This window comes from Pelodiscus sinensis, chromosome 6, assembly GCF_052426305.1.
Source record: "Pelodiscus sinensis isolate ZL-2025 chromosome 6, ASM5242630v1, whole genome shotgun sequence".
Lineage (NCBI taxonomy): Eukaryota > Metazoa > Chordata > Testudines > Trionychidae > Pelodiscus > Pelodiscus sinensis.
In genome coordinates this window covers 110,003,630-110,025,820 of record NC_143057.1, presented here as the reverse complement: position 1 = coordinate 110,025,820, position 22,191 = coordinate 110,003,630, and the positions used below count along the sequence as shown (strand labels likewise).

Below are 22,191 nucleotides of genomic sequence, written 5' to 3'. Positions count from 1 at the left end.
CCTCTCCCGGTGTAATACCGCCATGGTTCAGCTTAAGATAAACCAACTCCAGCTATGCATTTTGTGTAGCTGGAATTGCGTACCTTAAGCCAACCTTCCTGGTCTAGTATAGACCAAGCTCTAGAGACCTGCCTGGGGTTAAAAGCATGAGTTAGTAGGAAAAATCATAGGATTCAAAGATGAAATAGTAATGAAATACAAACATATATTACACAGAAAATAGTTTTAGGCTTTACATGTCTATATTAGCCAAATTCCCTTTTCTAACGTAATATTTTGCAAACGTACCCCTATCATACAGCGGATCCAATAGGTCAAGGACAGCATCCTGCTTAGAGACTCTCCCTCAGTTTTGTTAATCCAGAAACCTCTGCCAGAAGTTTGCGATTGGAAGTTCTTATTGACAAATCGAATAGTCGATGGAAATCCCATAGACTATTTGATTAGTTAATTAAACGAAATTTCACATCCTTAGTTTTCAGAGAACTATCCACAATGACTCCAAAATCTCTCTCTTCAATTGTTGTAGCTAAATTAGTCCCCGTCATATTGTATGTATAGTTGGGATTATTTGTTCCAATGTGCATTACTTTACATTTCTCAACATTACATTTCATTTGCCATTTTGTTGCCCAATCACTTTGTTTGGTGAGATCTTTTTGAAGCTTTTCACAGTCTGCTTTGGTCTTAACTATCTTGATCAGTTTGGTGGTATCTGTAAATTTTGCCACGTCACTCTTTACCCCCTTCTCCAGATCATTTATAAATATGTTAAATAGGAGTGGTTCCAGGACAGACCTTTGGGGGACACCTCTCTCAGTTCTGAAAATTTACCATTTATTCCTACCCTTTGTTTCCTGTATTATAACCAGTTATTAATCCATGAAAGTGTTATGCTTAAATGAAGCACACAAGATCTTTTATAGGGGAAAAGGCAGTACGCCGCATTTATTGAGACTACAACAGTAGCATATGCTTTTTTTGTGCTTTTTTTAGTGCTTTTCAGTCACTCACACACACAAACACCATACGCACACAGTCCCGCCAGATGATGTTATAGTTACCAGTCCAGAGTCTGGATCAATCTAGTGGCCAGCCAGATCGATCACAGAGGGAAAGCAGGGCCTTTTGTCGGTCATAATCTGATGCTCTTCTGGAGTTGGTGGCAAGGCGAACCCAAGCACCCTGCTTTTATAACCCTTTTCTCTGTTGAAGTCTATGGATTCTGCTGTGTCATTCTGTGTCCGGTGTGTTATCTTTGTAATGTCAATCATTCCCAAAATATTTTGAAAGGCTCATCCTGTAATCAATCATCTTTTAGGGGTGCCAGCTCCACTTTAGGGCCATCAATCTGCCAGTCTGATCACTCTTTTACCATGGGCATACACTGATGTTCCCTCTGATGCTGATAAGTCTATTTTCACCCACGCTTCGCCCCTCCTTCCTTGGCCATATGGCTCTGAACACCTTTATCTCGACACGTACATACCACTTTCACATACCACTTTCACACACAAACAATCTCTACAAGGACTTTTCAAAGAAAAGCATAATACAACAGTATCCTATATTGGGCAAAGCAAAAAGCCTTGTAAATCAAACAATTAGGACTTCAGCCTTCAACATTCCTCTAATCTCATTAACATAGACACAATACCAAAACTCTGTCTCTTTACTTACTAAACTTACTAAGCTTTAAAGCAAAAGAAAGATATGTCTTACTAAAGGGCTTAGTTTAATAGAATAATGTGTTACCTTACATTGCTACATTATTAATCCTAAAATACAGATATAAAAAGAATAAAACTTTCAATCCCAACAAAAGGACCTTCCCTCTTATCCCATGACAACTTACTTAACAGCCTTTGATGAGGGAACTTGTCAAAGGCTTTCTGGAAATCTACGTATACTATAGCCACTGGATCCCCTTGTCTACATGTTTTTTGACTCCCTCAAAGAATTCTAGGGATTAGTCTACACTGAAGGGTTTTTGCAAAAGAAGCCTTTTGCAGAAGAGTTCTTGCACAAAAACTTCTTGTGCAAAAGCAAGAATGGCCATCAGAGCACCTGTGCTTTTTCCGCTAGGGGTTTCTTGCACAAAAACCCCTCCGGAACATCCACACCTGCCTTTTTGTGCAAGAGCTATAGCTCAAAAAGGAGTTATGCTTCGTGGGGAGAGGAATAACTCTACTGGGAAAAGCCACTGTTCTACTGATTTTCTTGCGCAAAAAACCTTTACAGATTTCCCTTTATAGAAACCATGTTGACTTTCCCCCAACAAATTATGTTCATGTACGTGTCTGACAATTTTATTCTTAACTATAGTTTCAACTAATTTGCCTGGTACTCACATTAGACTTACCAGTCTGTAATTGCCAGGATCACCTCTAGAGCCCTTTTAAAATATTGGCATCACATTAGCTATCTTCCAGTCATTAGGTAGTCACTAGGTCCATAAAAGGCTATTAGCCAGGGGATAAAATGGTGTCCTTGGCCTCTGTCTGTCAGAGGCTGGAGAGGGATGGCAGGAGACATATCGCTTGATCGTTGTCTTCCGTCCACCCTCTCTGGGGCACCTGGTGCTGGCCACTGTCGGTAGACAGGATACTGGGCTAGATGGACCTTTGGTCTGACCCAGTATGGCCGTTCTTATGTTATTATGTAGGTAGAGAAGCTGATTTAAAGGATAGGTTACAAACCACAGTTAATAGTTTCACAATTTCACATTTGAATTCTTTAAGATCTCTTGGGTGAATGCCATCTGGTCCCAGTGACTTGTTACTGTTAAGTTTATCAATTTGTTGCAAAACCTCCTCTAATGACACCTCAGTCTGGGACAATTCCTCAGATTTGTCACCTAAAAGGAATGACTCAGATTTGGGAATCATCCTAACATCCTTAGCCATGAAGATGGAAGCAAAGAATTTATTTAGCTTCTCTGCGATTACTTTATCATCTTTGATGCTCTTTAACATCTCGATCATCCAATGGCTACACTGGTTGTTTAGCAGGTTTCCTGCTTCTGATGTGTTTAAAAAATGTTTTGCTATTACTTTTTGAGTTTTTGGCTAGCTGTTCTTCAAACTCCTTTTTGGCTTTTCTTATTTTATTTTTACACTTAATTTGACAAGTTTATGCTCCTTTCTATTTTCCTCACTAGGATTTGATTTCCACTTTTTAAATGATGCCCTTTTATCTCTCCCTGCTTATTTTACTTGGTTGTTAAGCCATGATGGCCCTTTTTTGGTTCTCTTCATGTGTTTTTTAATTTGGGGAATACATTTAAGTTGGGCCTTTATTATGGTGTCTTTGAAAAGTTTCCATGCAGTTTGCAGGAATTTTACTTTTGTCACTGTATCTTTTAATTTCTGTTTAACTAACCTCCTCCCCTTTCTAAATAGTGTTGGGCTACTGAGGTGTTTTTCCCACCATGGGGATGTTACATTTTATTACGTTATGGTCACTATTTCCAAGCGGTCTAGTTATAATTACTCCTTAGACCAGATCCTGCACGCCACTAAGGACTAAATCAAGAATTGCCTCTCCCCTTGTTGGTTTCAGAACCAACTGCTCCAAGAAGCAATCATTTAAGGTATCAAGATATTTCATTTTGATAGCCTCTCTAATCTCCCTTAGCATTTCATAGTCACTATCACTTTCCTGGTCAGGTGCTCAATAATATATCCCTGCTGCTATATTCTTATTATTAGAGCATGGAATTACTATTCACAGAGATTCTATGGAACATTTTGCTCATTTGAGATTTTTACTTCATTTGATTCTACATTTTCTTTCACGTATAGTGCCACTCCCCCACCAGCACAACCTGTTCTATCCTTCCAATATATTTTGTATCCTGGTATGACAGTGTCCCATTGATTGTCCTCATTCCACAAAGTTTCTGTGATGCCAATTATATCAATATCCTCCTTTACTATGAGACACTCTAGCTTACCCATCTTATTATTTAGACTTCTAGTGTTTGTGTATGAGCACTTAAAAATGTGTCACTATTTATTTGCCATTTCCTGATGTGTTAGACTCTTTTTCATTTGATTGTGTCTCATCTGATCTGACCCAGGCTTTATCATCTTCCATCCTCTTCTCCTCACTAGAAAATAGAGAATCTCTATTAATAGACCCTCCCCAAGGGATGTCTCTGTCCGATCCATGTGCTCCTCCACACATGTCGGCTTTCCCCCAGCCCTTAGTTTAAAAACTGCTCTACGACCTTCTTAATGTTAAGTGCCAGCAATCTGGTTCCATTTTTTTTAGGTGGAACCCATCCTTTCTGTATAGGCTCCCTCTATCTCCAAAGTTTCCCCAGTCCTAATAAATCAAAACCCCTCCTCTCTACACCATTGTCTCAGCCACGCATTGAGACTCTGAAGCTCTGCCTGCCTACCTGGCCCTGTGCATGGAACTGGAAGCATTTCAGACAACGCTACCATAGAGGTTCTGGATTTCAATTTCTTTCCTAGCAGCCTAAATCTGGCCTCCAGAACTTCTCTTCTACTCTTCCCTATGTTTCTAATGATCGAATCCCTTGTTACTAACACCTGCCTTTTCCTAATGACTGGCAGTCCCTCCCCTTGTGAGGTATCCTCAGTGCAAGAGGAAATCACATCATCATCTGGAAGGAGGGTCCAAACTATGGGATGGGCTCCCTCTGCTCCAGCTGAATGTTCTTCTTCCCTGAGCCTTTCATCCTCCTTAACAGCATAAAGGCTGACTGACTAGAGATGGGACAATGCTGCAGCGTCCCAGAAAGCCTCATCTACGTACTTCTCTGCCTCCCCTAGCTCCTCCAGTTCAGCTACCTGGCCTCCAAAGCCCATATGCAGTCTCTGAGGGCCAGGAGCTCCTTGCACTGAATGCATACATATGCTACCCACCCACAGGGCAGGTAATCATACATGCTACATTGGGTGCAACAAACAGGATAGCCCCCACTCTGCTGCTGATCTTCTGCCTGCATTCTCTCCTACAGATAATTAGATTATTGATGGGGTTTTTATTTAAATGAGCTAGTTTTGGTTTTAGTTTAGGTTAAAAGTTTTAAACCTAAAAACCAAAGGGTATTTAGCCTCTTTCTGACTCCCTCTCTAAACACCCTCACAAAACTCCCTGTTAGCTGCTCCTGTTCACAAGGCTCCCTGGTTGCTTACTAGCAGACTTTATAAAGCCCTGGCCTTCCTGATAGCCCCTCCCTGTGGGTAAGGCTTGACCAATGAACAGAGGGTTCTAGATTTCAAATCCTCATTAAGAAGCTCATAGCTTCCAACTGCCAGCCTCAGTACATGGTCCTTCAAACAAACAGCTTAGCACATGAATTTCCAACAGACAAACACAAGCTCAGCACACAGTATCTTTCAGGCAACCAACAAGTAAACCCCAAACACAAACTCACACACTACGGACAGCCACTTATAATACAGGACCTGTATTATTGCATTCTAACAGGATGCAGAAAAGTGAAAATAATATATCCAGAATCTCCACTGTTTTCATTGAGTTTAAACACACCAAATACATGTTTATATACTTAATCACTTTGATCTAGAATTGGCTTGACTTCCAGCTGAAAGTTTGCCAGTACTCAGCTGACACCTTGGCCAGAGCTAGTACTTGGTCTTCCAGAATTACAGAGAAATATTAAGAAGCTCATTTTAGTTGCCAAAGAAATCATCAAGTCAAATTATCCCACTCATCTGACGTTTGGACCATGATCAGATGAAGCACAATACAGATTACAGCCACCAGGCCCTTCTGTGCATCAAAAGATGCCAGATAAGGAATATTCAGACTTTTCTTAAGACAAAATATAAAAAATATTAGCTTTCAGAGATTCTTGGATCCCAATGACATACACAGATGCCAAAGTTTCAGATTAGATTTAAGGATATGATCCAAAGCTTACTGAAATCAGTGGAAAGGATTGACTTCTGTGGGCTTTGGACCAGGCCTTAAAAAATCATCATCCGCTCTTCAGCAGCTCAGAGCATCCACATATCTGGCATGATCTGCCTTTATAAGAACTCAAAAAGCTACATTTTCAGCCTCTCTTTCTAGCTAGAAAGACTTTGGGAAAGTTAGTTGCTTTGGGATTCAGCCCGTTTAATTTTACAATACAATTTTGAACTGGTTCTAGAAGTGACTCGCCTGAACAAATTTGGGTAACAAGGTGACAGATGACTCACCGCTCTATTGGTTGGTCCTGGGAGTTTACATAACGAGTTCTTCAGTGTAGCAGCAAATCCTCTGCAAGGTGAAAATGACGCAATGCACTTTTTGCAGAAGCACAAATCCCCACAAGATCTTTGTTTCCTCAGGACTTTATACATATTCAGAACTTTGTTCTCACTAGATCTTCTACTCCTCAAAATGGACTCTTGTTTTCCAGTTTTACTCACAGGAAGCCAAGCTCTCAGTGTAATATGTTCCAGGAAGTAAGCAGTGCTGCTAACCGGGTAGTTCTTGCAGCAAAATCATTGCCACACAACTGGCTTCTCCTTTATTAGTAAATTGATGCATATTCGTTTGTCTGATTCTGAGGAGTTGGATGACTTTTAGGACCCAGCTCTCCCTGTCCACTTTTCCCTTAGCTTTGTCTGCACTGAGGGAATATGTAGCACTTGGCCAGCTCAAACACCATCTAATCTCCCCCAGTCAGAGCCTTAATGCCCTCCCCATTCCTCCTCCTCTCCTTTTTCTACAGCACTCCCCCAAATTCAGCTCCCCTTTGGGAACACCAATAGATTGCTCTCCCACCACCTCCTTCACCACACCAGCAAAAGGCAGCCAGTCCCCCTTTCTGTAGCCCTTCCATGTGCTGCCACTGCCAGCATTGCCATCCTACAAGAGGTCACTAACTTCTATGCTGGTTCTTTCCACCCTGACCTCTGCCAATACACCGCAGCCTCCTGCCAACCAGGAACTGGGAGCAAAGGGAGGAAGTGCACAAGAGGAGAACAGGAAGGAGAGTTACCAATGGTGGAAAGTTTGGTCAACCCAGTCCTGCTTCCTACCAGTCAGCTTTCCCAGGTACAGCTGCCTACAGTGGCTCCCACAATATGCCAACCAGTGACCTCAGCCTGACTACTAGCTACCCAGGACTAACCACTTTGGTGCTGCCCATTGTATTGAGACAGGAGGACGGAAGATCCTTTAGCGTTGCCTCACAGTAGCAGGCCCAGTATATTACCTGCAACTTTCCAAGGGCATATTAACATATAAAACACTGCTCTAAAACTCTGTGCCTTAAAGCAACATCCTGATGCCCCCATAGTCACATAAGTGCGATACGTGTCATACCAACCAGGCCCTTCTGAGATGTTCTAAACTCTTGAGCATTAATATCCTATTGGATTGTATGCGAAGTTATGAAGTTTTGCCATGTGTGTTTCTGAAATATATTGTGAAGTTTTAAACACCCGCAGCTAGCTTTTCAGGGACACCAGTTAAGAAGCTAGACAGTGCTAAAGGCCCCATTAAAAGGAATCCACATGCCCAGGAAGAGTCTCCAGAATTGTTTACAATGGAGGCATCCTCACAGGAAGCAAATAGGTAAAGGAGGATGCATGAGCATAGGTCATGAGCATAGATCTTTCCAGCAAACTAGAAGAAGCTTAAGAAAGAGGTGAAGTGACATCATCACTTGACCTCACTTCCCACACTGCCACTACAATATCTGGAAACACTTTAGAAACAAAGATTGAACTGGGGAAGTGGGTCTCAGGTGGGAAAGAAGACAGGCCTGCCTGTGTATGGAAGACTGGTAGACTGTATATGAAATCAGAGTGAGACATTGAGATTCAAATCTTGTCCAGGTTAGAGAACTTAGATTGTGCTTTTGTTTTAAATGTCCTAATGATAGTCTAGTTTGATCTGTATGCTATTACTTATAATCACTTAAAATCTATCTTTCTGTGATTAATAAATCTGTGTGTTTTGCTAGAACTGCTTGGGGAATCTGCTCAGAAACAAAAACTGGTGTGCACTGAGGAAGGGATTACTATTGATTGGGTAATAAACTAATTATACTGCTCAGGCTTTTGACCAGGGCAAGATCATACACATCTAGGCCCTGGTCTACACTAGGACTTTATTTCAAAATAACTCCCCCAACCGCCTTCTCCTGGTCGAATTTATAAGCAGAGCTTCCACACTTCCAACCCCATTATTTCGAAATAACAAGCCATGGAATTCAAAATCTGTACTCCTGTTTTCCCATCAGGAGTAATGCTAATTCCAAAATAGTTATTTTGAAATAACAGTACTTTGGATGCTCCCGTACTGCTATTTTGAAATAATTACTCCCAAGAGTAATATGAACTAATTACTCGCTAGTGCTTCCTGGGGCTCTAAGTCTGAGGTAGCGTGTCCACATTAATGGAGCCTGCCTCAGACTAATTCTGAGGCTTCCCTGTAGTGTTGACACACTAGTTTGAATTTGTGAAATTGGGATTTATTAAGTCAAATTTACTAATTTCAAAATAGTTTCCTAGTGCAGACGTGGCCTGGGGTCCTACAGAGTGGAGCTGGTAGGAGCCTCTCGATTGTTGGTTCATGAGAGGCTAGGAGAAGCATTCATATAACTGTAGATGGAGAAAGTGAGGGGGGAGTGATGACCCTGCAAGTATAAGTCTAAGGCCTGGAGATGACTACAGCTTGTCACAGCCTTGCAGCATGAAAGGGGGCCCAGGCTGGTGTGCCAGAGGGTTCCAGGCTGGGAAAGTCAGTCACACTTGCCATCTCTGGGTGCCTTAAAAATTCTTGTTTCTGGACCATGAACAGCATAGCTGAAATTGCTTAATTTAGATCAATGGCCTGCAGTAGTGTGAACTAGCGTGGAGACCGTAATAAAAGAAAATACACAGCTGTGGTGATTGTGAAATCAGAGATTACGCTGCGCTTCAGTGCGAGATAGTACCCATGCCATGACTGTAGTGGCTTGATGGATCTACTCCGAGGCCATGATCATGATCTCATAGAAAAGGGAGTCTGGAACAGCCTGGCTGGGCCCCAGACCAGAATGCTACAAGCACAGGTCACACTGGATATGCTTCTTCACCACCGCATCTCTCACCAGCAGCCCCACTCCAGAGCTGCCCCCCTCCCTGCAGATTTCCCCGGGGCTCTCTTCACTTCTGCAGGAAAGGGGCTGCTGTTTTGCCTCCTTGGGAAAAACTGAAAATTGTCCCTCGCCCCAAAATTAGAGGACTTTTAAAAGAAAAGCCAAGATGTACTTAGCATCCTGGGCCAGTCTGACTAGAGAGGTCAGTTCCTGGATGTGTGAGTGCACCTTGCTGGCCAGTGAATTGAGCATTGTAACAATGGCTCAGAGGGAGGCTCCTTCCTCTGTTCTGCGGTTATTGAATCAGGTTAGGGCAGCAACAAGTAAGCATAGGTCAGAGCTGTGGGGATATTAGCAGCAAGTTCTATGGGCCTGTGGTGCCCAGTCTCCTCTTTTCCAAGCTGAAAAGTTGCAGTCTCTTTAATCTCTCCTCATATGGGATCCATTCCAAATCCCTAATCATTTTAGTTGCCCTTCTCTGAACTTTTTCTAATGCCAGTATATCTTTTTTGAGATTAGGAGACCACATCTGTACACAGTATTCAAGATGTGGGCGTACCATGGATTTATATAAGGGCAATAAGATATTCTCTGTCTTATTCTCTATCCCTTTTTTAATTATTCCTAACATCCTGTTTGCTTTTTTGACTGCCACTGCACACTGCATGGACATCTTCAGAGAACTATCCACAATGACTCCAAGATCTCTTTTAGTTGCAGCTGAATTAGCCCCCGTCATATTATATGTATAGTTGGGGTTATTTTTCCCAATGTGCATTACTTTACATTTATCCACATTAAATTTCATTTGCCATTTTGTTTCCCAGTCTCTTAGTTTGGTAAGATCTTTTTGAAGTTCTTCACAGTCTGCTTTGGTCTTAACTACCTTGAGCAGTTTAGTATCGTCTGCAAACTTTGCCACCTCACTGGTTAACCCTTTTTCCAAATCATTTATGAATAAGTTGAATAGGATTGGTCCGAGGACTGACCCTTGGGGAACACCACTAGTTACCCCTCTCCAGTCTGAAAATTTACTGTTTATTCCGACCCTTTGTTTCCTGTCTTTTAACCAGTTCTCAGTCCATGAAAGAATCTTCCCTCTTATCCCATGACAACTTAATTTATATAAGAGTCTTTGGTGAGGGATCTTGTCAAAGGCTTTTTGGAAATCAAAGTACACTATATCTACTGGATCCCCCTTGTCCACATGTTTGTTGACCCCTTCAAAGAACTCTAATCGATTAGTAATACATGATTTCCCTTTACAGAAACCATGTTGACTTTTGCCCAATAATTATGTTCTTCTATGTGTCTGACAATTTTATTCTTTACTATTGTTTCAACTAATTTGCCCGGTACTGATGTTAGACTTACCGGTCTGTAATTGGCGGGATAGCTTTTAGAGCCCTTTTTAAATATTGGCGTTACATTAGCTATCTTCCAGTCATAAGGGTACAGAAGCTGATTTAAAGGAAAACTTACAAACCAGAGTTAATAGTGCCGCAATTTCAAATTTGAGTTCTTTCTGAACTCTTGGATGAATGCCATCTGGTCCCGGTGACTTGTTACTGTTAAGTTTATCAATTAATTCCAAAACCTCCTCTAATGACACTTCAATCTCTGACAAGTCCTCAAATTTGTCACCTAAAAAGGACAGGTCAGCTTTGGGAAACTCCCTAACATCCTCAGCCGTGAAGACTGAAGCAAAGAATTCATTTAGTTTCTCCGCAATTACTTTATTGTCTTTAAGTGCTCCTTTTGTATCTCGCTCATCCAGGGGCCCAATGGTTGTTTAGCAGGCTTCCTGCTTCTGATGTACTTAAAAAAAACATTGTTATTACCCTTCGAGTTTTTGGCTAGCTGTTCTTCAAACCTCTTTTTGGCTTTTCAAAAAGTCACTTCCCCTGGTCCCAAAGCTGCTGCCAGAGGAGGGTACACAGGGAAGCACCACACACCCCATCTCTGCCCTCCGGTTCTTTTCCACTCAAATGCTTCCCCAAGCCATAGGCAGCTAGGGAGGAGGGCAAGGAGGAAAGCTCCAGGCTTTCTGAGCTCCACCAATATTTCTGCAAAGCTGCCGCCCCTGGCAGGGAGCGTTTCACCCCTATTGTGTGTTGATTAAAACGTCATGTTTTACTTGCGTGCAGTGTTTACTTTATTTGTTTCTATGGTTGCTTCCCCACAGCTGTAAAACATAAACAGCCCAGGAGTTCATTTTTCTTATCTGAATACTTCCTCTTAAGCATAGATGTTTTCCCCTTGTTGTTCTGAAAAAGAATATCCAGTCAGCTGATTTACTTTTAATTAAGAATATGATAGAAATGTAGCCGTGTTAGTCTGGGGTAGCTGAAGCAAAATGCAGGACAATGTAGCACTTTAAAGACTAACAAGATGGTTTATTAGATGATGAGCTTTCGTGGGCCAGACCCACTTCCTCAGATCAAATAGTGGAAGAAAATAGTCACAACCATATATACCAAAGGATACAATTTAAAAAAATGAACACATATGAAAAGGACAAATCACATTTCAGAACAGGAGGAGGATGCGGGGGTGTGGGGGAGAAGGAAGGAAGGTAAGGGTCTGTGAATTGATGATATTAGAGGTGGGGAGAGTGGGATGTCTGTGAGCTAATGGTATTAGAGGTGATAATTGGGGAAGCTATCTTGGTAATGGGTAAGATAGTTTGAGTGTTTGTTCATTCCTTCCCGGAGAGTGTCGAATTTTAACATGAATGACAGTTCAGAGGATTCCCTTTCAAGTGCACATGTAAAAGGTCTTTGCAGCAGAATGCAGGTGGTTAAGTCATTGAGAGAGTGTCCTTTCTGGTTAAAATGGCAAGAGACTGTTTTTTTTTTTTTTTTTTTGTGATCTTGTCTGATATCTGTTTTGTGGGCATTAATCCTTTGGCGAAGTGTCTGAGATGTTTGTCCAATGTACATAGCAGACGGACACTTTCGGCACGATAGCATAAATTTATATTTCTGGATGCGCAGGAATATGTGTTCTTGATCTTATAACTCACTTGGTTAGGTCCAATAATGGTATCAGCAGAATGAATATGTGGACAAAGCTGGCAACGGGGTTTGTTGCAAGGGAAGGTACCAGGGTTGGTATTAGTGTGGTATGTCCTGTGGTTGTTGGTAAGAATCATCTTGAGGTTAGGTGGTTGTCTATAGGAGACTATGGGTCTGTCTCCCAGAGCCTCTTGGAGTATGGTATCCTGTTCCAGTATAGGCTGTTTTCTCCCACGAAAATTGTGAAGAAGCTCACCACACTCCATAAGAAATGTGCTCAATCTGTACCCTGTGATTGACCCTCTTTTATAGGACTATGATGAATTTCCTACAAAATATCCTTGTGAAGTATCATTTGGTAACTCTTAGTTTAGTGATTACTGTTGACCTGGTAAAATGTGTGGCAACATTTTATGTGAAGTTACAGGATTCTACTGTATGCTATTAAAGATATGTTCTGGGTCTGGGAAAAAAAGTCACACACCAGTTCCCCAGAGAAAAAAAGCTAGCCAACTCCTCAGACTGGTGTCAATAAAATCAAATGGTCCATCACCCAATTAATTGGTCATTCTTTGGCAGGATAGAGGATGTAGCCCCCTTCCAAAAAAAGCCTCCAGAAGCTTAGCTGCAAATGATTCTCAAAGACAGAGAGGGTTATATGTACACCTGAAGGACAAAGTAAATTGATTGACTAAGAAGGAATCTGACTGAAAAATACAGTCAATCAGACTGCTGGAATGGGTTCTAAGAGAGACGTTTGCTTTGAATTCACTTAGCTTGTTAAGTAAAAAGTAAAACTAAAACCTACCTGTAACCAATTATGACACATATGCCTCATTATTTATAGTCACTTAAAATCTATCTTTCTGTAGTTAAATTTGTTTTATCTAGACCAGTGTGTTTAAACTGAAGTGTCTGTGAAGCTCCCTTTGGGATTATAGGATTTATATGAGCTTATACTGGCCAGAACTCTCATGTGTCTCTCATGAATACAAGATATTCATAGTCCCGGACTTCTCCCAAAACGTATTTGCTAGTGTTGCTCTGCAGTGTAATTCAAGGGTGGCTGGCCATAGACCTCTTGGCTCTGTTCCACACTAAGGAGTTATTTGGAAATAATTTCCCTTATTTTGAAATAAGAAGCAGAGGGTCCACACTACCAAGACTGTTATTTTGATATAAGAAGCTGGGTATTTTGAAATAACAACTCCTGCTTTCCATGAGGAACAACGCTTATTTCAAAACAGTTATTTTGAAATAGCATTAGTGTGGATGCTCCACTGCTGCTATTTTGAAATAACTACTCCCCAGAGTCATTCAAAATAATTACTTCCCAGTGCTTCTGGAGCTCTAAGTTGAGGTAGCGCATCCACCTTAAGAGATCCTGCCTCAGACTAATTGAGGCTTTCCTGTAGTGTAGTTATTATTTTGAAATAAGCTATTTAGAAATAATTTCCTAATGCAGGCATGCCCTTGCAGCTTAAGTAAGAGTAATTTGTATGCTTAAGGTTGTGTGTGAGCAGACCAGGAGAGGTCTTTAACAACAAAAGCAGTGAGAAAGGCAACTGGGTCAGAGAACTGAGTTAATTGGTCCAGATTTCATTCTTGATAATAACCCAGTGCCTCATATTGATTGGCATCTGCACAAGATGCCCCTTGTCTGAGCAATATCTTAATTGTATTTCACTGAATCCTTACCACACTCAATTGGACTTCTATCTGGATCTGGACGTCTAACACTTCAGTGATCTGAAGAAGTAGGTTGCGCCCACAAGAGCTCATGATACCATCTACATGTTTTGTTAATCTTTAAGGTACTTCTAGTCTATTCGTTGTGTTTTAAGTTTTTCCTGTTACAGACTAAACACGGCTACCTCTCTGAAGCTTTCAATCTTTACAGGCACTCAATGTTCTAAATACGCTTTTATACCACAAGTGCCTTTTCTAGTTGTAACTCTTCCTCATTAACACTCAGATGTTTGGTTTAAAAATAAGCCTACTGCTAATTTCCCCTTTTGGGCTCTGTCTATTATGGTCTGCTTGTTATTGCAACATTTATTTGGGGCGGGGGGGGGGGGAAGGGACTGTTTGTGTTGCCACTATATTAGTATTTTATTACTCGACTAAAAATTTGCTCCAATCCCAAATGATCAATAATAAATATCAGTCTGAAATGGGGGGGGAGGGGAGATTTGAAGGTCTCTCTCTCTCAAAAAAAAGTGTTTATGCCTAGCTTCATATACGTATGGAATTTTAAAAAGTCAGTTTTCTTTTTATTAGTATATTTGACATATTCCTTAAGCATATAAGGAGATTGTTAGGATGTAAAGTATCCAAAGCTGGAGCACCATTCACCTGGACAGATTCCAAAGCTCTTGACAAATTCCATAAACAATACATTCTATGAACATGTTAATATAAAAATGAAGACTGAAAAACCAAGCAGTCAGTAGCTTAAGGGCTGTGGGACAAGGCATTACAAGTTTCACAAACATTAGTACACCACCATCTTTGGCAAATGTTGCTTGTGCAGCACAGATTTGACAACACAGACTGTCATGCCCAGATTCAGAGTTATGGGTTATGTAGCGGATACCTTTTACTACTTGCTCTCTATCTACTGCTTCTTTAACAGTTTGAAGAGTTTGCTCCCTACAATTGGCAGACAGCCATTTTGAGTGAAAACGTTCAGCATAGCCTTGTACTGGAGCGGAACCTGTGTGCCAGGAACAGAGACTTTTCCTTGTTATCTATATCTAAGATAAAAATGCATTCTGGCTGACAGGGTGTGGCTGCTCTCTGTTGAGAAACACACACGAACGCAATATAAAGGATGAGCAGCATTTGTGGTTGGCAGGGGGAGGGGAAGAGGCTGATCCCAGGTTTTTCATAACCTCCCGGGGCTGACAGGGGAAATAAGGTCCCTCCGTAGCAACAGTTTACATTAAAAGAGTACAGAGAAGAGTCCAGTCCAGGGGTAGGGAATCTTTTTTTTTCCAGGGGACACTGACTCAGAAAAAAAAAATAAGTCAATGGCTGCACACAAGTGTGGGGGGAAAAAAACCCAACTCCCACTCAAACCACACACACACACAAACACACACACCACACCCACCAATCCTGGGTGGAACCCCGAGTCTAAGGGGCCAGATCTAGGCAATCTGAGGGCTGCATCCAACCCCCGGGCCTTAGGTTTTCTACCCCAGTCTAGTCCTTCACTAGCAATGTGACGCTCTTCTCAGGCAGGGACAGAAGTGACCAATGTGCATTCTGGTTCCAGACACCAGGAGTGGCACAAGTATAAACAGCTGGTTCTGAAGCTATGGCTACACTTGTGAGACAAAACATTTGTCATTCATGGGTGCTTAACACACCCCATCTGTGAAAGGCAAGGTTTTGCCATGGTAAGTGCACGTGTGAATGCTGCTTGTCAGCAGGTACAGTCTTCTGCCAACAAGCCCTCTTGTTGGGGGCAGCGGTAGAAGCATTTTGTTGCCAAAAGTGCCAGCAAAAAGTATTCTCACACACCCCTCAACTGTTAGCAACAGGATTGCATTAACACAGCCTCGTTGCTAAAAGCTGTTTTGGGTAGCTGTATCGCTGACAGGTGGAATCGAACCTGCAACCTCTAGAGTTTGGTACATGAGCCTCAGCAGCATGAGCTAAAAGCAAGTTGGCTATTACCTAGGGCTATAAAGCAGACTCCTTATTCTCTCTGAAAGTGGTCTCAATGCAGCTAGCTGGGACAGAACCACACACCCAGAAGGTGTGTGATTCATACATGAGATTCTAAGATCTCTGGCCAGTATGAAGAATCACAGGTGGCACTTTTCTGCTAGGGAATCACAGGCCTTTGAGCGCAAAGATTTTCAAACCTGTTTGGATCATCCCTAAGCATAGGAACACTAACAGCAGAAAGTAAATCACGCTATTGTCTTGATTACATATCAGAAGCTCCAACATATGGACAGTTCTAATCCTCTTAGAAGCTTTTTACTGAACGATTGTCAGAGCTGAAGTTTAGTAAATCAATCTCTATGTTCCTGTCTGGCTAGTGTCATACCAGACCTATTCCTCCCCAGGAGACATTTCCATTTAGATTTCTGCAAAACCAGGTAACCTACATCAAGATGCTGAGGGACACTTATCGCAATAAGCACTGGAGAAAATATTTAGTCAACTCTGTGAATCATGGTTGGTCAGGCTTTGAGAGAACATGGAATGCAGGTGTAAAGCCAATGGACTCTGGCTGTCAACAGTAAGGATTGAACCTGTGACCTCAGCAGCTAAAGTCATGTGCCTCTACGGCATGAGCTAAAAGTTAAGGCTGTAGGGCTTCACTCGCCTTTTCTCAGTGGTCTGAACCTGAGTAACCCAGAGACTCTATTAAGAGGAGCCAACCATACTAATGAATGAGAATACAAATTGGATGTTTGCAAGAACTAATCCTTTTGCTTAGTTAAGGCAGGTGGAGGGAATAGATTCTGAGTTCAGTAAAAAGAAATCTAAAACAGATTGTCTCCAAACATCTGTATGAAAACAAAAATACCAGAGTTTTGTGCTGCTGCCCTTCTATGTGGTAGCCAAGTTCCAGTTATGTAAGACTGGAAATAGCAGAATCTTTAGTGCACTTCGTGGACTCTTTAGTACTTTCCTTAATGTGCTACAGAGAGTGTGGCTTAGAGTTTTTCTAGTACAGGCAGTCCCCGAGTTACGCGGATCCGACTTATGTCGGATCCGCAGTTACAAACGGGGCCCTCCCTCTCCCTGGTCTCCAGCAGACCAGGGAGAGGAAGCAAAGCGGCGGAGCACGCGCGCAGCAGACAGCCCAAACGCGTCTGGGCTGTCCGCTGCCCGTGTGTTCCGCCGCTTTGCTCCCCATCCCCCTGGTCTGCAGACCAGGGGGACGGGAAGCAAAGCAGAGCAAAGCGGCGGAGCACGCGGGCAGCTGACAGTTCCGACTTACATACAGATTCAACTTAAGAACAAACCTACAGTCCCTATCCTGTACATAACCCGGGGACTGCCTGTACTCCACTGTATGAAGTTACAAAAGCTTTAGGACATGAGGCAATGGAAGGGTTCAATCCTATACAAATCCACATATCTGAGCTTCCATTTCCTCATTTGTAAAATGGGAAGGCTGTAATGACACTTACCTGCGTCACAGGAGCGTTGTGCTGTTTAGTTGTGGCTTGAAGTGTGTTGTGAGCTACAGAGCAGATGTGAAAGTTATTTTTGGAAAAGGGAAGTTCAGGACATTCATGGTCAGGCATGACGAAGCACTATGGCCTGTTGTGTTGGTCTGTGGACTGCAAAAAGCAGTAAGTTGTCACCTATGTTAGGTGCAAGACCACGAGAGCATAAACTGCGATTCTTCTGAAGAACTGCCATAGGTTTTATCAAAGCTATATTTGGAGGCTGTGTCTAGACTGGCCAGTTTTTCCGGAAAATCAGCCGCTTTTCCGGAAAAACTTGCCAGCTGTGTACACTAGCCACTTGAATTTCTGCAAAAGCACTGACTTCCTACTGTAAGAAATCAGCGCTTTTTGCGGAAATACTATGCTGCTCCCATTCGGGCAAAAGTTTTGCGCAAGAGGGCCAGTGTAGACAGATTTGTTTTCCGCAAAAAAGCCCCGAACGCAAAAATAGCAATCGGGGCTTTGTTGCAGAAAAGCGTGTCTAGATTGGCACGGACGCTTTTCCGCAAAAAGTGCTTTTGGCACGGACGCTTTTCCGCAATCTAGACGCTCTGTTCCGAAAATGCTTTTAACGGAAAACTTTTCCGTTAAAAGCATTTCCGGAAAAATCATGCCAGTCTAGACGTAGCCAGAGTGTCTAAACATGCCTCTGCAGCGTGAGTCTAAGTAGCCACACTGCACTGTAAAGGGAGCAAGGTTCTACTCCCAGCTCAAGTTCTTCCACTGTGGCCTCAAACACAAAGCCTAATCTTTCCATGCTTCCTTTTCTGCAGCTCTATGCTGGAGGCCATAGAACTCCTGTACCTCACAGCAATTTTACCAGCTAATTCATTTATGTTGGTAAGTAGTATGCAGGTTTTGAGTAAAGCTTCCATTGTTTTTAAATAGGAATAAGAGAGAGTGGTTGCTGCATAACAATGGCTTTGTATCAAGGTAGAACTGAATTGTGCTCCATTTTGGACTATGTGTCTAATATAAATACTGGAAGATAAAAATCCTGAAGGCCTTAGGAGGCAGCTACAATTTTCAGATGTTAGGAAAGCCTACTTTATTGTAACTGTCTTGATGAGAGATGGGGAAAGAGGATCCTGGGCACTAAATTAAGGGCTCAAGGATAAGAATTTGAAGTGTCCGTCTCACTACTTACCTCCACCTTCCCTCCGGCTCACATAGCCCCACCTTTTTTTGTTTTTAAGAACCCAATGAGACTCTCAAATGTGAACTCTTGATCTTGCTCTCACTATCGTCAGGGGCAGAACTCCCTGTTGAAGAGCACTCTCAGTGCTGGCACACACCCATCAGGGGAGAACACGGAATAGCAGCTCTCGTTCTAGTATCCCTGCATCACAGGATAACTCATAACTCTACCCTCTGACCATGCTTTAGTCCATCCCCCTCACTTCCAAGGAGACAGTCTAACAAATCAGTGCCTCTGGCCCCCCAGCTCAAGACTCCCTGGTTCTAGCTTCAGCTCTCTCTCAGCCCTTAGCCCAAAGAGGAAACCCCAAGATACCTCACAATGTTCTCCATCCTTCCCACTGCCTTGCGACCCTTCCTTCAGAAAGGCCCTGATCACTTCCTAGCTAGTTTAGATCACCAGTTATTCCCCTCACTCCACAGGTGCCTTTCACTCTGACCTAATTGGGCTGAGGTTCCACTTACACCATGGTTAACAAAACATGGCTTTTATCAACCCCTCACACTTCCACTGATTTCACTAAGGTAGAATTAAACTACATGAGGAGTGTCAAACCCATTCTGCAAAGGTCAAACAGCATTTTTAATTAGTCTCTATAGACCATGGCTGCAAAGCAGGTACCATAGAGAATGATCGTGCCACAGCACAATCCCTCTTGCCATCAGTGGGGACTATGTGCCAAGATAATGGCATTAGGTAACAATTAACATTTTATAACCAAATTCAGGCTCTCTTCAGAGTTGTACTGTGAAGGAGGAAGAGGCAGTTTCAGCACCATCCCCATAGGTATTTGTTCTTTCTGACAAATCAGCTATATTGTGGCAGCTTCAATGTTCCTGGCACCCCACAGGGGGCACATTGGAGGACAGGGCCAAAGCCAGCCCTCCCTCGCCCCCCTCCCCCAAACCAGCTAGCATTATGATGTTACTATGGCCGTGTATGTTTAATATTTTGTAAACCATAAGTGGAGCATATGTTCAGCAGCTTCCTGAAAGCCTTCTCTCTGGCTCAGTCGTTATCAGAGGGAAAATGAATCTAATCCTTTTCTAACCGCAACCTTTCCACCTGTAATGTACCCACAGTGTACCAAATAGAAATCGAGGGTTTTTTTTGCAGAGAAAAACTATTTAGCACAAAGCTGGCAGCAAAGCGCCCTCCCTCTCCTTTTTCATCTGCGTTGTTCTAGAACTGGGTGCAAAGGAAAGCGGATGAGTTAGGTTTCGATTCAGCTGAAAATGTCTCAGAGGCAAAACCAAAACCAACTTGAATCCTATTATTTTTGGTTTCCTCTTGCAACCGACTTTATGGGCGAAGTATCACAACAATTGCTGCTGCTGCTAACAGCCAGTCACATTGCAATGTATTTTAAAACAAACTGAAGGATAGATGAATATGTTGATCATCTCATGTCCACCCCATGGATTAGAAGTTGTGCATCTGTGAATGAGCCAGCCTGCAGCTAACAATGGAAATCCATAGGAGCAGCAGGTGTTCTTGTATGGAAAGTGTCATGCTCTGCTTGGATAACAAACACTATTCTTGATTTTAAAGGGAAGAGACATGGAATAAGTGAAGTTTTGAAGTAGTAATAGAAATGTAGCCGTGTTAGTCTGGTGTAGCTGAAGCAAAATACTGGACTATGTAGAACTTTAAAGACTAAGAAGATGGTTTATTAGATGATGAGCTTTCGTGGACCAGACCCACTTCCTCAGATCAGTAACTCCCTTTGAAGATCTGGGCTCTTATGCCTCCTCATAGTAGTGATCTTTCCCAGCTTTCTGAGAGACTTACGGTAATGCTGGTCTTTATAAAGGTGATAAAATAATTGTGCAATCAAAACTGCACAGGAGGAAGGTTCAAAAGACGCAGGATTCTTTTAGTTTGCATTATGATGAAATCTGAATCTTGCTTTCCATTATTTACCCAAGTTTGCCACACTCCCCCTTTAAGATCTCTTCTTTAAAAAAAGGGACCTGGCATGTAGTCTATGGCCAGTGGAAAATTTTCCAAACTGGACATTAGTCAGCCAAGACATTTCAAAGATAGAGGACACAGGAAAAGTAAGTGTTGTGAATAGTTTGAGGAGTCTTCTAAACATGCAAAATGGCTCTTCTCTGAAATGAGCTCTGTTTGAAAGAACTCAGAGACAGAGATACAGGATAAGGTCTGAGCCACTGAAAATCCTTTAAAGGAAATATTCAGTGTCAGCAGAAGTGTTAGAATAGCTGTCTCTGGCAAGCCTAAGGCCATGGTGTCCAACACACTAGCCACTAGTGGCTATTTGACTGGTTGAATGTGGCTAGTTCGCTATAGCAGTAGGCTACTGCTTCAGAACTGGTTGGACACCACAGTCCTAAGGATTAGTTAACTCTGCCTTTGGGTTCTGATGAACCCTAGCTACTTAACTCTGGGGCTGATGAGCTTTACAAAGTTTGTGAGGTTACTAGCTCAGCTACAGTGCTCCCCACTCCACCACCCACAGTTACATCCACAGACTAGAATACATTCACACTTCAGCAAAAAAGAAGCGGAAGAGAAAACAGCCACTTTAAGCCAGGTTGAGAACCATGTCCTTTTCACTGTTGGTCTTGTCTTAAGGACCCTCCATTGTATTGAAGTTGAGATCACATTTTATCATGAAACCCAGGAATTAAGCAAGGGCCCCAAGGTTGTTTCTGTGCATTCTGGGAACCAACCCCTCACCTCACCTTCTCCAGACAGAACAGAGACACATAAGATACTGAGGCTAGATCTACACTACAGAGTTTTTGTGCAAAACCGGCCATTTTTCCACAAAACTAGTGGAGCGTCCACACCTCAAACACATTTTTGCACAAGTAAGACGAAAGAACAAAGGTGTTTCTGGTTTAGGTATTCCTCCTTCTACGAGGAAGAACTCCTTTTTGAGCAAGAACTCTTGCACAAAGAGGTGTGGGGGGACAGGGAACAGGAGGTTTTTGCACAAAAAGAGGCAATTGAAAAAAAGCACAGGTGCCCTGGTGGCCATTCTGTTAATGGCAATTAGAGTTTCCTTTTGAGAGAGCATCCATGCAGTCTGGATGCTCTCTTGCGCAAAAGTGCATCGCTTTTTCTATGCACTTTTGTGGTGTGGATACACTCTTGTGCAAGAAGTTTGAGGATGATCTCTTCCACAAAAAGCTTCTTGCGCAAGAAGCCTGTAATGTAGACATAGCCTGAGAGACCCGAGTATCCAATACAGTATGAGAACCTTTAATACAGGCAACAGTTATGGAGAAAGTTTCTGATATTACACACACAGCAGATCAATGAAATATCATGGGTGTTACTTTGGTTTTAGTGTCAATAATGCCAGGGCACAGTTGTAACAGGACTAACATGCTGTATGCAAAAGAGAGCTCCATAGAGCAGGCACACGTGGGGCTGTACATGAACATGGGTGGCAAGAAAGGATAGCAGTGCTCTATACACCACTCATCTTAACAGCATACAATGCTGGATGTGGTAGGCAGAAAGGGGCAGAGCAGCATGAAGCTTCTGGCTAGACAAGTTGATACCTGCCAGGCAACACTAAAATGTGTCAAAGAAAGATAGCCAGCCCAGCAGACTGCGAAAGCCCTGTATCAGGCTGCTCCCCCAAGGTGGATCCTGAGAGCCGGTCCAAGCCTGGTGCCCTGCTCATTTCATTGTTATGCCCCATACTCCATTCTCCTCCCTCCC

At 42.5% G+C, this 22,191-nt stretch overlaps 1 protein-coding gene across 7 annotated transcripts in view; it reads right to left on the bottom strand.

Moving 5' to 3' along the window:
• Positions 1-22,191, bottom strand: part of CCBE1 (collagen and calcium binding EGF domains 1) — a 286,875-nt gene that overhangs the window by 245,007 nt on the left and 19,677 nt on the right. For 5 of the 7 annotated variants that reach the window (XM_089779435.1, XM_089779438.1, XM_089779436.1 and 2 more), the window contains exon 1: positions 6,201-11,615. The exons of the other annotated variants lie outside the window; for them this stretch is intronic. The gene's annotated coding sequence lies outside the window, so the exon portion shown is untranslated. Of the gene's footprint in view, positions 1-6,200; positions 11,616-22,191 lie in introns of those variants that run through there. 7 annotated transcript variants of the gene reach the window in all.